The sequence below is a fragment of the Cydia strobilella genome, chromosome 26 (assembly GCF_947568885.1).
Source record: "Cydia strobilella chromosome 26, ilCydStro3.1, whole genome shotgun sequence".
Classification (NCBI taxonomy): domain Eukaryota; kingdom Metazoa; phylum Arthropoda; class Insecta; order Lepidoptera; family Tortricidae; genus Cydia; species Cydia strobilella.
In genome coordinates this window covers 987,650-1,000,250 of record NC_086066.1, presented here as the reverse complement: position 1 = coordinate 1,000,250, position 12,601 = coordinate 987,650, and positions in this window count along the sequence as shown.

The following is a 12,601-nucleotide window of genomic DNA, read 5'->3' as shown; positions in this document are numbered from 1 at the left end:
CGCGTTATACAGATACACATACTGTGCGGGGGGGAACACCCAAATATTCTGAAATATGTTTTTCCGATTTTTATAACCACGATTTTCATAATCCCGATTTTTTATAAGTCCGAAATATCAAAATTATTAAAATCACGACTGTGCTTTTTCCAAAAACTTAAAATCCGATTGTCACTTGACCGAAAGTTTAAAGTTCCGATTTTACACTTTTCCGAAAATATTTTTTTCCGAATTCCTAAATACCGAGAAATAATTGTCCGATCGGAAATTAAACAATTCGGTATTCAGAAATTCGGTCTTTTGTAAGGTCGGAAAAATGAAATTCGTGATATTCAAATAAAGACTCACGTTTTACTTTAGTAATTCGGTATTCAGAAATTCCGTTTTTTGTAAGGTCGGAAAAATTAAATCCGTGATATTCAAATGAAGACTCACGTTTTAGTAATTATTACGGGCGCCTGTCGTGCCGCATCATGTTAAATTCGGCATAAAATATTTTTGGCATAAAAATTCGGCATAAATAAATTAGGCAGAACTGCGAACCTGCGAACCCGAACTGTTGCTAGAAGTGGGTTAGGTTAGGTTAGAACTGCGACCCCCAAGGGCCCGAAGAAAACGAACTGTTGCCAGAAGTGGGTTAGGTTAGAACTGCGACCCCCAAGAAAACGAACTGTTGCCAGAAAAGTGGGTTAGGTTAGAACTGCGACCCCCAAGAAAATGAACTGTTGCCAGAAAAGTGGGTTAGGTTAGGTTAGAACTGCGACCCCCAAGAAAACGAACTGTTGCCAGAATAGTGGATTAGATTAGGTCAGAACTGCGACCCTCAAGAAAACGAACTTTAACATCATATTCGGAATATCGTAATTCGAAAATTAAAAAATTGGGATATTTAAAATAGGAATCACGTCAATTCGGAATAAGGACAATTCAGAATTCGTTATTTTGAAAATCGTAAATGTTAAATTCGGCGTTTGTCACTGTCGGAATTGTTATAATCGGAATTATGTTGTAATGGCGCGCCTAGCCGCGCATTACAACATCATGCAACGGCCACGTGACAGACAGGGGAGCTACCTATCGAGCCGCGGCCACCGATCGAGTGCCAGCCCACTCGCCCCACCCGTCGCGCGCCGGGCCGAGCGTATAAAAGCGGCGCGCGCCCATACAACAGCGTCAGTTGGGCTCACCGCCTTCCGCAGTGAGGACCGCTGATCTCCCGGTCGAGCCGGCGTGTTTTCAGACGCGTAGGCACCCGGTTCCCCTCCGACCCTTCCTGATTCCCGTAGCCCAGTCAGAGCCGGCGTGTTTTCAGACGCGTAGGCACCTGGATTACGTAACCTGTCCTACCCTGTATCTTGGTCAGAGCCGGCGTGTTTTAGACGCGTAGGCACCCTTGATACTCCCTATCGCCCTGGTCAGAGCCGGCGTGTTTTAGACGCGTAGGCACCCTAGGCGCTCCCCCCCGATTCGCATATCCTTCCCGTCTCGCCATCCCCTTCACTCTTAGGGGATACCGTTCCCGAATCCGCGAGTAGCTTAGGGTCCGCGCCGTACCGTTGCGATAATTAGAAGCCACCCCGCGTCGTACCTAGCTTAGGATACCTAGACCTAAGCAATCTTGATTTTTAATAAACCGGCATAAAAGCCCGCCGATCTATACAACAGCATTAAACCTGTGTTTCCTTGTCTCACTCTGCACCCTCTCTCTCCTCTGAGCTAACTAGGAAACCCTTGCTCCCGTCTGGAACAAGGGAGGTGTATGAGGCCGCGCCCGCCCCGGCGAACGTGACCCCATCACAATGTGGTTCGGAATTAAAAATTTCGGAATAATGGCAATTCGGAATTCGTGATTTCAAAAATCGTAATTGTTAAATTCGGTGTTTGCCACCATAGTGGACTCCCTTATGGGAATATAGTTCAGATCCGGAAACCGCTACCAAATTTTAGTATGCTGTTGGGCATGGTACTGGTTCTCCAAAACTGCCGGGAGACAGCGGCGCCGGCCATCTACTTCAGCGGAATGACGTCATCAAAATGACTCCCGCCTCGTTGCGAATATTGCATTTTGCACCCAAACTATGCATTGCACATACAAGTGTGGGGTATTAAACGAGGGAAATATTTTGGAGTGGAATTATAATTTATAAATTGAATTTGTTAGATAAATAAGCAAAACAACGGTTTCTTTTCGTACCTATTCAAAGAAAGTCGGTTAAAATTTAAGTTTTGTGCACCTGGGCTACAAAGGCGAATGAATTTGACGCCTCATTTATCAAAATCAGTTCAGTAGTTCCATGTAAACAATCAGGGGCGTATTTACCCTAGGGCCAAGGGGGCCATGGCCCGGGGCGGCAGGCTGCGGGGAGCGGCGCAGGACGCCGCTGGCTTTCAGTTTCGGGTGCCTCAGTGGCGCCCGAAAAAATAGTTTTTTTTTTGGTGTTACTGGTACTAGACATAATTTAATTTAAAGTAAGTAACTATTCGTTATCTATTGCCAGTAATCACATAACAATTTTCACAGCGCGTTTGCGCCTTCTACCTTCTTTACCCACGTCGGATTGTCAACAAGTTCTCATGATGTCGCCCTGTGACGTCGCTCTTCACATCGCCCTAAGGCCGCGCGCTCCCGTTAATGCTTTTTAACGCTGCATGCTTGACGTCGGTATAAACGCCGTGAGCGACGTCTAGACGCCGGCCATTGCGTCAGCAGCCCCTATACTTCCTACGGTAAATAAAGGCATCGTGTACGACGTCCGTACCTCTGTGGCGCACGGCGTCCAGACGCTGACGCCGACGTCAACCGGAAACCGTACACTATAATTAGTGAGTATAGAATTCAGAGGTGGCGAACGGCAATATAAAGCACGTTTTTTTAGTGGGTACTAAATTTCCCATCATTCATTTAGTGGTTAATTAAACACTGATCAATTTACGCAAAAATCATATTGAATGATAGAACTTATAGTAACTAAGTATTGAATAAAATTAGAGTTCGGACACGATACGACATGGTTAGTTGTTTCAAAGGTGAACCCGGACTGAACCGCAAGGCAGGAGACCGAGATACTGGACAGCAGAGCCCGAAGAGTTAAAAAACAAACAGACGGACCGCAAGCAGGGTATTGAGCTAAAGACCCTAGGATGCCGAAAGGAGCGCACCACGTAAGGCCGAGATGCTGCAGAGCCGCTATTATAGGTACGACCCAATTTACAATGTTATTACTAGTGGCTCTGTAAGCTGTAGACCTCGCGTTAAGCTTAGAAAATGTAAAGCTGAAAAGTACTTAGTTCGTTGAGTCGTTATCATAGTGAACTTACAACGGTCTTAAGCACCATATAGACGCTTTTGGCGCTTAAGTCCTTGATGCCCATTTCCGCATTTTGAAAAAAAATCCTAAAACTGGATCGACAAAAAAATCTATTTAATCATAGAATCTGGTCACAAAATTTCACGAGAATTGGTTAAGAATTGCGACCTGTGGAGGAAAATATCCGGACATACGAAAGTAAAATGCCCGAGTTAAAACGGAAACCTTCATAAAAAATTATGGCGGACTAAAAGGTCAGGTTGCGAGCAGTAAAAAGCTTAAAAGTCGCGCATTCCAGACGACCCGAAGCATTTCAGCATTTCCAGCAAGTCGCGCCTTCGCTTTAATTTGAGCGAAAGCCAAAGGTAGAGTAGCAGTAGCAGGTAGCAGGAGAGCCGAGATCACATTGGTTCCAAGCTCCAAGCCAATTCTAAGCACTCCCCTCCTCCAGCTCGGTCTTCGACCTTGCATGAATCATATGTAACCCTTCGTGCGCGAGTCCGACTCGCACTTGGCCGGCTTTTTTATATTTAGATCATTACGAGCATTAGGACTATTGGGAGATACTCCTACTTTAATCCAGTAATTTTGTCGCCTTTTGTAAGGGGGTTCGTTTGCGGCCGGTAGTTCTGGTATTTTGCAGACTTGTTTATGATATGATGTTGTTATATGCGATTAGATCAAAGAGTTAAGTAAGTATATAGGTGGATTAGATATTTATTCTCATAATATAAAATTACATTATTAATTATGTAGATGACCTGGACAGCTTCCTGAACAACTGGCCGGAGGAAACACCAAATCGGGAGTCGTGGAAATCAAGGGGAGAGGCCTTTGCCCAGCAGTGGGACACTTAGTAGGCTTAATAAAAAAAAATAAAAAAAAATTATGTAGATTATTAATCTACATGAATTTATTGATCGTCATGAATATTTACATAATATTATTTAATAAATTAATAGATACAAATCAAAAATGTCTTAAATATTATATTTATCTTATGTCAACAAATTTTATCCTTCATGTCAAAACAAAATACGGGAATAACTAAGTAATACAGTAATTTTATACATTTTGCGTTTGCGTCAAATCCGGTAGTTCTGATATTTTGCAGACTTGTTTATGTTGTTGGCTTAATAATAATAAAATAATAAAATTCTTTATTTCAGGCCAGACTGCCCATAGATTGTTAGTTATATACAGACTTATAATATTAGAGTTAGTACATCTTAACCTAGGCATTACAGTTCTTATTTTTTTACTTATTTGGGGTCCCGGTAAACAGGACGATGAGCCGACGCCCAGTGGCTAAAAAACGGACAATCCCACCTCTCGGCTATATCTACCAGCAAGCTGTTGGTGCTACCCCGCAGGCGATACATTTGAGAGGCGATTCTTTATCTCATTATGGCATGAAAATCGTCCATTCGTGCTTGTGCAAACATGCCTGATGCACTGCAAAAGCGTGGTAGCCCCAACAGCATCCTGAAGCCGTTATTGAACTGGACACGCAGAGCACTGTAAGCACGCTTCGTATAATTGATCCACAGGCCGCACGTGTAGAATGATTGGCAATACGACATGAACAATGTTTTCTTGACCTTTACTGTACAACGCGCAAACCTGCGAATCAACATATTAGCTCTTACTGCCAGCGCCCTGCGTTCCCTCTCAATATCCGCATCGTCCTTTAGATCCTCGGTGATTACATGTCCCAGGTATTTAAAACTGGATACTCTGTTCAAGGCCACGCCGCCGAGTGTCACCGGCTCAACTATTGGTATAGGGTCTTGTTACCAGCTCGGAAGATGAGTATCTCACTTTTTTTAATATTATAGATGAGCCCGTGAGACTCCGCATACGTGTCACACACCTTTAACAATTTGTTCATAGCACTGATCGACGGGCTCAACAGCACCATGTCGTCAGCGTAACTTATGTTATTTACCATTTTACCACCGATCGAACAGCCAACCATGGTGCTGCTGAGCTCGACAATCAGCTGGTTAACATAAATGTTAAACAGTAGTGGAGATGTAAGTCCCCCTTGCCTTACTCCACACTGAGCTCTATAACCATCCGATACCGACATCCCCCACCTCACAAAATTATACTGATTGTTGTACCAATATTTTAACAGTCTTATCAGTTCTTGAGGAAGACCCGCCTTCTGCAGCTTCTCCCATAGTTTTTCATATGACACTAGGTCGAAGGCCTTCGAAAGATCGAGAAAAGCAGCGCACACGGGGGTTCTACTGTCAGTGTAGTACCTGAATGACGGTGTGCTTCAGAACCAGAATAGCACTCTCAATAGACAGACCAGCACGAAAACCGAATTGTCTATCATCTAACACTGCGTATCTACTGAGGTGACGCTCAAGCACACCGTCAAGAACCTTCGCTGCAATTGTAGCCAAAGAGATTGGCCTATAATTATCAATGTCAGATACATCGCCGGTTCTATTTTTTACTATCGGTACAACAATCGTTTTCAGAAACTCGTCTGGTAAGTAGGAGTGTCTCAAGCCAAGGGTAAAAAGCATAGCCAACAGCCTATGGATGTGATGGCCAGCGTGTTGCAGGTGCTCAATGCTCAGCCCGTCGTGCCCTGGAGATTTTCCCCGAGTCATTTTATTAATTACAGAGGCAACATCTTTAGCTGTAATAAGAATGGGGTTACTCGCAACGTCGGCTGCAGCACCAAGACCCTGCACATCACTGGTCAGTCTCGGCTTTATCCTAAAATGATATTGAAACATGTTGGCTAATTTGTAATTAATGAATAATCCAAGTTTGTGGTTTCGAGCGCCGAACGCAACATTGTCAAAAAACGAAAAAACTGCGAACATTTCGGTTTTTTTTATATGTGGGCGATTATAACCCTAAAGGACTAGTTTTTGATAGTACCATAGAGTAACTTATACTAGAGCGGTACTGTCATAGTAAATTTTGTAACCCCAGTAAATTCACTGCCATCTGTTGACACACTTTAAAACTAAAAATGAAGATTTATAAAAATACGATAGAATGTATTTAAATATAGATAAATGATTTTTTTTATTTGCATGAATTATTTTTATGATTTTGACCCATGTTCTTTCACTGATATGCGTTAAAATTGTTAAATAACAAACGAAACCGTCAACGCCATCTATACGACTGTAGGCCAAAACTAGTAGCGCCCTCTGAACGAGAATCAAATTTTCGTGATTTTCGAGGCACGTTTTTTCCTTAGACTGTATCCATCTATTACGGAGTTATATCTATCTTTGATAGTACCTTCACATATTACTCTTACTCTTAACGCAATGTAGACGAAACCTCTAGGCGCCCCGAAGTTGGCCACGCCATTGTGAATATTTCATACATTTATAATTAATTAGTTTATTTTATTATCTCATACATACCACTCGAACGCACCTATTATCTATTATATATTTTATACCGGGCAACATACTGTCCTATCCCCCCACTTTCCTCACAACCAACCGTCAGTGCCACATAAAACCTATCACCGCGCGCGAGCTTAAAATTGGCTCTCATCTAAATAAACTCAAAAAAAAAAATGTGAAAAAGTACTCCATGAACATCAGTGCCGTCCTGTGAATTGTGAACTCAATAAAGTTTTGTTTGTGCCGAAAAGAAGAAACTCAAAATTGGAGTCGGCGGTCATCAAGTGTCGAAGGTTGGTTTCTCGTCCTCTCCAATAACTAATAACAGTAAGACATAGTTACCTTTATAGTTGTAATACTAAAAATTGCATTTATCTTAATTCAGATATATAAACCTGAATCTCATTTTTATCCTTAATTGTAAAAATATCATTCTAGTTAACTCGCATGACATAAAAATGTACATCTGGTCTCCTGGGCGGATACAGGCCTAGCCTAGTGCGGGGACTCCTGGAACCTCCGAATGTCAAGTCAGTTATGCACCAACTCTTTTCAGTAACTTGTGATATGTACTACATTTGTATTCTCTCTGTGCAATAAAAACATTTTTTATCTTTTTTTATCTATATCTTGAGAATTTGGTTATCCAAATGGACGCTCTCGAGCACTCACTCAAACAAAAATGGCAGTGGGCCGGACACGTCGCAAGGATGACTGATATAAAATGGACAAAGCGAACCACTACTTGGCTCGGCCCAGGAGGCAAGCGTGGAGCAGGGCGCCCGCGCGCGCGCTGGGCAGACGATATTGAAAAGATATCCCACAACTGGCTTTCGGAGGCACAAGACCGAGAACGGTGGAAGAGGTTGGAGGAGGCCTATACCCGACAGGGGTCCTAACACTATAGTATGTAAGGTTAAATATATTTTTTTTAAGATTGTAAATGTTTTATTAGTAGTTATGGAATAAAAAGGCTTTTTATTTTTATTTTATTTATAAAATGGACAAAATTCCAAACCAAAATTATAAGGGTTCCAAAACACGACGAAGCACTTCGAGAAAAGGTAGGTAAGCCCTTTCGCTTCGCTTGGAATTGTATTAATGCACAAACAAATATCTAGGAAAGTAAACCACACATCTACTTACACCACTCACCTTGATTATGTCCTTTAAGATCCCCAACTGTTGTGTTCTTGTATTCACGCTCAATATGAGCTTCATGAACTAGTCTCAGGCTGTCCCGGTCTGTGCTCTGAGTGCCGGTGAGCAGCTTGTCCACAACAAGACGCTCCAGCCTCACGCAGCAGTCCCTTGGAAAGGGTCCCCCGGGGACATTCTCACACGACTGCTTCACTTCTATTGCCAGGTTGGAAGCTGAAACCACTGCCAACATTTACTAATGTTTAAACACAACATCATCATATTCTATGCAAATTTCCACAGATAACCTAAGCTCTTGTATGTGTGAGTGTACTGTTCATAAACAACATCTATAATAAATGCCCTCATGTTCATGTCATGGTTAGAGTTGCAATCCGCAACTGACCTGTTGGTGCTTGGCGCACGCGCCGCTCCACTACCACGGGGCCGATCACGAGCTCATCTTTCACCACGTGGTCGATGTACAGCCCCGCCGCCTCGTCTTTTACACTCACATCTGAGCACGAAGGCTCGGCTTTAATCGAGACACCATCACACCTGGGTTCGTCTGTCACACACACGTCATCCAGCAACGGCTCCGCTTTCACAGACACGCCCTCGGACGTGGACTCATTATACACATCTTCACAGGGCTCAGCCTTCACGCAAGCACTCGCTGCGCCCTGTAACGCTGACTCCATTGTGAACTATAAATAAACACGTTTCGATATTTTGTTAGTGTCACGTTAACCGTTCGTAACTTTTTTAAATAGGGTATTGATTCAAATCCATACAAAGTATACTCAAACACGACTTAAAGCTCCAAATTTAATGCTAAATTGGTAAAAGGTAAAATTGAGATTTCGATTTCATCATTTCGAGTCTTTTGACGTGCTTTTGACATTACGCTACAACGCTACTTTTTTTTAACATAGACCTAGCATTTTTTTAATGTATTCGTCCTTGACACTACGCTACGCCCGCCACACGCCACGCACCAGACAGATGACGTGCGGTGCGTTCCAATACTTTCAATCTAAAGGTTCCTCCACACTCGTGCACGAATCGCGGCGCGAAGCCGCGTACTCTGGAGCGGTTTTAGCTTTTAATAGTTCAAATATTCATTTATAGTCCCCCTCCACACTCGCGTTCGCGGCTTCGCGCCACGATTCGTCATCTGTCAATAAGGGCCCTCCACACTCATGCGCGAATCACGGCGCGAAGCCGCGAACGTGATTGTTCACGCGAACTGGCAAAACTCCACATTACACACTATTTTGACTCATATGTGGCAAGATAAATAATAATTATATTATAGTATATATTATTATATTTTACGGTTTTACAACAAAACAAAATGGAAAAATAGCTAAATCACGTATGATGCCATAGATAACTAGCAGTTAAGCTCGATCAGCTGATGCTTTTCCGCCATCTTGGCGAGAACCAAACTGCGAAATCGCCGTGAAGTTTGCGAGTGTGGTCACGTCAACGTCGCGACATGTTCTCTCCGCGAAGTCGCGCCGCGATTCACGCACATAGTCTGGAGGGCCCTGTAGAAAAGGGGTGGAAAATTAAAAAAATGTAGGATGTAGGTGCGAAGAGATATCATCCCATAGAAAATTTTAATTTCGCGCCTTTTTCTACTGCGAAAATTTGCTTGACCACCAACTATATCTTTGTCTTAACAAATTAGAATCTCTCTCTCTCTCTCTCTCTTTATTGAACAAATTAGATCGCTTACTAAATAATTGCATTCGGTTTATTTTCTGTCTCCGTAAATACGACCATGTTTCTTTTTTCCGCTCTAAACTTGGATGGTTTCCTATACGAGTTCGTCGCAACATTCGCATGCTTTGCAGGCCAGCCTTTTTTCTGTCATTAATGATCCTAGATCCCCCGAATATTTGAAAGGCTTTCTTCAACTTGACAGGCATAGCCTGTGGCCCCACACCACAGGATAATATCTAATGTTATTTAGGTTTTTTTCTTTTAAATAAATATTCTTATTCTTATAACTACTATGGTGTTTCTCGTGTCCGTCTACTGGCAACCTTTCTTTATCTATACCATGTCACCGAACAGGTTACATGTCCAATTCATTCTCCATTCAGGTAGCTCGCCTTTGGAACAGTCTCCCTGTTAAAATTAGACAGTCTCCAAATAGATTTGCTTTTAAAAAAGCTTTAAGTGAGTACTTTGCTGGCAGAATGGCAAATTCTTAGCGTTTCTATTTTGTTAGTTTCATCTGATTTCTTATGTATGTGTATGTATATGTATCTTTATATTATTATATATATATTTATTAATGGATTACAAAGCTATAATCACAAAGATTTCATAACATTTATTTACATACAAGATATATACAGTGGTACTACGTAAACGAAATTAATAACTAGCTTAAATCAAAAATAGGCCCTTGAGGCATTGTACCAAGGATGCTGGCGGCATTTCCCCGCTGTATCGCAATGCTGATACGTTGTGCGAGAAAGCCGCCAGCTCTAATTTAATTTATTAATTATATATGTATGTATTATACCTATGTATTATTTATATTACTTGTATTTGTTTAGTTGTATGAGTTGTGTAAAATACCTTTGTTTTGTAAATACAACGTGATGTTGCACCGTCTACAAGTTATCTGCTTTGCCCGAAGGTTGACTGGTAGAGAATGCCTTGTAGCATTAAGTCCGCCTTTTGTACATTTGTATTTTCTTTTGTGCAATAAAGATTAAATAAAAAAATATATGAGTCAAAATAGTGTGTAATGTGGAGTCTTGCCAGTTCGCGCTTGGCGCCTCCTTTTACGCGGGCTAATAAACCGACAAAAAACGAGGAACTAGGCGCGAAGGCGTGAACAATCTGCGAAATCGACGCCACACTTACGTTCGCGGCTTCGCGCCGTGATTCGTGCATGAGTGTGGAGAGCCCTTTAAGCTCGCTCCAGACTACGCGGCGCGAAACCGCGAACGCGAGTGTGTAGTCGATTTCGCTGATTAGAGAACTAGACTCCACACTCGCGTTCGCGGCTTCGCGCCGCTATTCGCGCATGACTGTGGAGGGCACTTATAAGTTTACCACCCAAAAATATATAAAGCGGCTAACACATTACAGCAATATCCATATATCGAACGGGAAATACCTCTTTAACCCTTTAACTGCGCCTTTTCATCGGTTGGTATAGTTTGTTTTGTTTTTGACACAAAATATCAAGATTGTAGCCTTCAGATACGATATATGTACCTTACTGATTTTTTTTTTGTACAATATACCATAAATAATACCTAATATCTTGATACCTTTTAAGTTATGAATAAATGAGTATGAGTATGAGTATCTAACCCCAAGACAGCAATTTTTAAAATTATTTCATTAAGATTTTTTTTTTTAATATTTTTCATGTGTATAATTTTTCAATATTGCAATCACGTATCATTTGTGGTATATTGTACAAAAAAAAAAATCAGTCATATCGTATCTGGAGGTGTCGCGACAGTCGATCCGATCGAGTCAAGTCGAATCGGTTCGACAGTGTCGCGAAATTTAAATAAGATATTGTCTATGGTCTAACATTTCGATGAGACAAAAGTTTGCATAATATTATGGACGGCCATTCTCCCGTTACAATTTGAAGAAGATAGATCTAATACAATTTGATCTGATATAATGAGTGTTATCAAGTGTTATTATCAAGAAGCCAAGAAAGGCGACGGCAGAGTCGGTGACCACATGGGCTGGTTTACCTGAAAGCTAAGTGTTTACTGCTTTGTATCTATTGTCTTATACTATTGTACAATTATCTTGATTTATAATTTAAAGGCCATCTTACTGGTTGACACGTGGCAATCCGTGGATCCAGTAAGTTTGTACCTATGAGTCCACGATGAAGGTCGTGGAAGCTCTTTGGAGGCCATCTTAGGTAAGGCGGACTAGGTACTTGGTTGGCGTGCAGGAAGACAGCGGCTCCGTCTACTGGATTTTCTTTATCAACACGCAGCATCTCCTTTATCTATATGTAGGAGTGCAGTAGCAGCGGCATCAGCCCTTGTAGATGCGCGGCTACTGCTATGGTTGGCGCTAGGAGTTCTGTGGTTTGGCCACTAGGTTCTCCTTTATCAGCACGAAAGGGGTGGCGGCTTCGAGCTTCGGCCGCCAGGCGCCCCTGATGATTATAAATGTGCAGCTACGTAGGTGGTTGGCACTTGGTAACCTACATCCGGCCGGGTAAGATGGTTCTCATATATGTTATAGTAACTAATAGATATCATTTGACACTTATTTATGATTGATGGAAGATGCCATCATCCTTAGAAACATATAGACATAAAAGATAGAGGTTTAAACTCTCATACTTAGTGGTAGACACTTAGTGATGCGTCATTTCATATAAAACCTTTTAACCACAGATGGTGCATAAGGCAGATGAGCGAAGCAGATTATCAAGACTACAACTGGACTATGAGGTAGGACTAACCACTCCTATCAACCCTCACATACACTACCATTATTCCTATTGTCGCGGCGTTCTGGACTCTTATGGTATCTACTATATTTACTTGTCTTTAGTGTTCATTATGAGAGCGTCGCGACAGGAGGAGCCCAAACTTGGTATGTTTCGAAAATTCTTTTTGTTTTAATTAAAAAATATGGCCGAAATGTAATGATATGATATATTTTTAGAATCGCCTCATAAAGCCCACACACGATAGGTTTTGGAAAAAAATATTTTTTTTTAGGAACTGTGGGCCTAAGGATGCT